General features: G+C 42.8%; 1 pseudogene; it reads left to right on the forward strand.

The window, feature by feature from the left end:
- The first annotated feature begins 588 nt into the window (after nucleotides 1-588).
- On the forward strand, nucleotides 589-1799 carry LOC100615317 (IST1 homolog; annotated as a pseudogene).
- Nucleotides 1800-4693: the final 2894 nt, after the last annotated feature.

Genomic DNA, 4693 nt, shown 5'->3' on the forward strand with positions numbered 1-4693 from the left:
GAAACGGATAGGATGGGAAGCTTAGAGCAGGAATTCCCTTAAGACGGTGTGATAGACTCTTTTAAAGAAAAAATATTCAGTCTTTAACACTCGTTAAAGCATGCAAAGGAAGACTTTATTCAGGATCATCGTGATAGGTATTGGAAGCACAGCAGTGAGATTTTGCAATGGGTACAAGAGATTGGGTTCAACTCCAAATTCAGCATGAACGAGTAGGAATTTATAGTCAAGGAGCAGGTTAGGGATCACTGGATGACAAAATACTAAGAGGAAATGTCTGGGATAAGTAGGATTCTGGCTAAACGCACCTGTTGGGATTCTTTTTGAAGAGAGAGACCTGGGTGATAAGACATCATCGCCTGGGGGATGGTGGAGGATGAAGATAGGGGGGCAGAGGGTTCTTGCTAAACTGACTTAGAAGGGGCCTTTGTTATTGTTGGATTTTATAATGAAGTGTACAGATGGGCCCAGGAGAAGGTGTAAGAGCCTGAGTAAAGTTTGGTCACGCAGGGTTTGTGTAGGATTCCTTCCTGGAAGGGTTGTACACTCCGCCCCCATCTCCCGGTTCTTGGAGTTTCATTTACGTGTTTAAGAATCATGTGGATGGTGAACCCTGATTCTGAAGTCGGTGTCTGCTGTGTTCACGGCAGGATTCGGTTAGGAGGAACAGCACAGCATGCTGGGCTCTGGATTTAAAGCTGAGCACTTAAGAGTGAATTTGAGATTAGTCATAAATCGCCTTGAACTATTGGAGAAAAAAAAAAAAACAAAAACAGAACTGGCCCAGAAAGCAAGGAAGGAGATTGCTGACTATCTGGCTGCTGGGAAAGATGAACGAGCTCGGATCCGTGTGGAGCACATTATCCGGGAAGACTACCTCGTGGAGGCCATGGAGATCCTGGAGCTGTACTGTGATCTGCTGCTGGCTCGGTTTGGCCTTATCCAGTCTATGAAGGAACTAGATTCTGGTCTGGCTGAATCTGTGTCTACATTGATCTGGGCTGCTCCTCGACTCGTCAGAAGTGGCTGAGTTGAAAATAGTTGCTGATCAGCTCTGTGCCAAGTATAGCAAGTAATATGGCAAGCTATGTAGGACCAACCAGATTGGAACTGTGAATGACAGGCTAATGCACAATCTGAGTGTGGAAGCCCCATCCAAAATCCTGGTGGAGAGATACCTGATTGAAATTGCGAAGAATTACAATGTACCCTATGAACCTGACTCTGTGGTCATGGCAGAAGCTCCTTCTGGGGTAGAGACAGATCTTATTGATGTTGGATTCACAGATGATGTGATGAAAGGAGGCCCTGGAAGAGGAGGGGGTGGTGGGTTCACAGCACCAGTTGGTGGACCTGATGGAATGGTGCCAATGCCCATGCCCATGCCTATGCCCATGCCATCTGCAAATACTCCTTTCTCATATCCACTGGCAAAGGGACCATCAGATTTCAATGGACTGCCAATGGGGACTTATCAGGCCTTTCCCAATATTTATCCATCTCAGATACCAGCAACTCCCCCATCATATGAATCTGTAGATGACATTAATGCTGATAAGAATATCTCTTCTGCACAGATTGTTGGTCCTGGACCCAAGCCAGAAGCCTCTGCAAAGCTTCCTTCCTGACCTGCGGATAACTATGACAACTTTGTCCTACCAGAGTTGCCATCTGTGCCAGACACACTACCAACTGCATTTGCTGGTGCCAGCACCTCAGCATCTGAAGACATTGACTTTGATGATCTTTCCCAGAGGTCTGAAGAGCTGAAAAAGAAAATATAGGTCTCTTAAACCAGGCAACTTTCATGTTCTGGGAGTTGAGACTGAGCAATTTCTCCTTGTAACAAAGAATCTCCATGAAATTCCTTTTCATCTGTTAACCGTCACTGAGCACAACACTCCTCCTCTGGGCTCTCTGCCTGCTCCTCCAGATTCTGCTGCTTTCCAGTTCTCTGTTGATCCTGAGACTAACAACCGGAGACTGAGGCTGGAGCAACTGGCTCCTGGCAGCTGTGCTTGTCCCTTTTCTGTCAGAGTGATCCCAGGTTTCCTCCTGGCCCGTCCCATGGTCCCTCCACAGGAACATAAGAGGATGGGAAAGCACTATGGGGAGACCACCAAAGATGGCTGGACAGTGGGAGAGAGCACGTCGTGAAGCATCCCAGCCTCGTGTTGAGGTTCCAGACTTAGAAACAAACCCCTCTGTACAGGGGGATTGTGATGAGTGAGAATCAAGGCCACGGTGTGTGTTTTCGCACTCGAATGCAAGTGGGAGAGAGAAAATGACTCAGGACGCCATTGTAACGGTTCCTGGAAGCTGGGCCCTCTCATTGGCATATACACTACTCCTCGCCGCAGGGCACTGTCCCACCGGGATCCAGTTGCAAAGTTTGTCTCGACAGTTTAAGGCCTCGCTTAGTTGTACTGGATTCTCAGGGAGTCCTCTGTGGCCTTTTGCTCTGAGTGCTGTTTCCCTTGTACCAGAGGGCAGCACCGTGGAAATTCTGTTTTTCCTGTAGCATATTGTGTTGGATTGCCTTACTGGCAGAGAAAGGACAAGTTGCCATTGAAGTCTAGGGTGGGCTTCCAGCTGCCTTAATAGAAGTACTCAAGTCTTTTGGGTAGTGAGCTGGAAAGCCTACAGGAAAAAAGGGGTACCTGTTTTCATTTGAAAACTTTGATTCATGGAAACTTTAAAACTAATCTCAGATAAATTTTTGGTGCAAATGTGGCTGTAGTTGTCCACTGCTTTCCTGGATGGATGGGACTCTTATGTCATAACTTTTATACTCCTTTGGCCCATAGCTAAGGTCATCCTTCCCCACAGGGGTGGCTTTGGGATTGGATGATACAGCTTTTGCTTCTGTGTAGTATACCTGTACATACTTGTTTCAGGAAGGCTTTCTTTAATGTTTTCAGTTGGTTTGTATTCTGTAGCTCAGTAGCTGCTAATAAAGTTAAAGATCCTGGAAAAAAAAAAAAAAGAATCATGGCCTTCTTGAATTCTGACTCTAAGAACCTGCAGTGAAGGATGACTGGAGATTTCACCTACCATACTTCCTTCTGGTTATGTGTATGAAATTATGCACCTGTAGCCTTGGAGGGGGAAACAGAAACACTATTTCAAGGAGTTTTTGGATCGTTCCATTTTGGATTTCTGTAGATCAAAAGCAATAGGAATATGAACTCAGTTGTGATGTGTTCGTGCAAATGAAGGAAGTGAGCCGGAAATTAAAGTGTCCCAAAATACGAATTCTTAGTCATTGGGTCCATTGTCTGTTTTTACGGGCATACAGGGCACCACAATCCCCCTGAAACTTTATATACATGTTTGTTAATTTGCATTTTTCCAGGGTTCCATCTTCCAAATTATTTAGACTTGAGCTTTAGACCTGGAATCAGAGTGTTATACCTTTGAATAGTTTGGCAGAAAACTAATGATCAAGATTATGAGAATGGTTAAGAAAATCATACAACATCCATGGGATTGGACATTATACTGATAATAAAATTTATGTTTATAAAGAATTTGTGAATAGCTGCATACCAGATATCAGGAAAACAAAAAATAATAAGAATTTGTCATTAACGGAAAAATGACTATGATCTAACCTTAAACAGTATTCACAGTTGTAGATCGCAGTTCTCAAAAACTGTATATGCAATCCCATTTTTTAAAAATGGGAGTTTCCAAAACCTTTTGCAAGGATTGTATCTAATATGACCATTCAATTGGTTTTTCAGAGAAGAATAGAAGGGGAGAGGCCACATTTATTGAACATCTAATGTGTACCCAAATCATGTGGTCTGTTTTCTGTATCTTTTCTCATTTAACGCGCAAAGACCATTTCCCTGTTCATTAAGGGAAGAATCTTAATAGTGAAATGTTTCTAATTATGTAGAAGTGGCACAGCTAAAGGCTATTCAAGAGGACACATGTTACATGACACGTTGATACTTTTTAATTCTAGTCCTAGTACTTAGGTTTCTTTTCATGACAAAAATGTACCCTCTTCTAAAAAGTTTAATGCTTTGGAATGTATTGATGTTCTATTTGTAATGATGGAATTAAGGCAGGCTCATTGCAAAAATTTCATTACCTAAGGAAGTTATGAAGAAGAAAGAATAACCCCAAATCCCCCCTGCCCAGAGAAAATCACTTTACATATTTTGGTGTATGTGTTTCTAATTTTCATGTATGAACATTTGTGTGTAGTTTTGTCATTGCAGAAGATAATTAATAGAGACACAAAGACTCCAACTGTTAGTTCAAAAATGGAATCTACCTCAATTGTTGCTGTTAAACCAAAATTATGGTATGGTATTGCTTTGGACTGAGCTTCTGCACTAGGCTCCAACAGACCACACCAAACCAAAATGAAGTCACTCATGCTAAATGCCACATTATCAAACTGAAACTTTAAGGGAGCAGATAAATCTCAAAAAAAACCTGTTTTTCCTGAAAACAAGAGATTCCAGTCTAAATAATTGATGTTCACCACTCCTTTCTTATTTTTAATTTAAAAAACTTTTTTTTAAAGACAGGGTCTCACTCTGTCACCCAGGTTAGAATGCAGTGGAGTGATTATGGCTCACTGCAGCTTCAAACTCCCGGGCTCAAGCGTTCCTCCCGCCTCAGCCTCCCAAGTAGCTGGGACTACAGACGTCCGTCACCAGGCCTCAGTTCTTTT

This window comes from Pan troglodytes, chromosome 20, assembly GCF_028858775.2.
Source record: "Pan troglodytes isolate AG18354 chromosome 20, NHGRI_mPanTro3-v2.0_pri, whole genome shotgun sequence".
NCBI lineage: Eukaryota > Metazoa > Chordata > Mammalia > Primates > Hominidae > Pan > Pan troglodytes.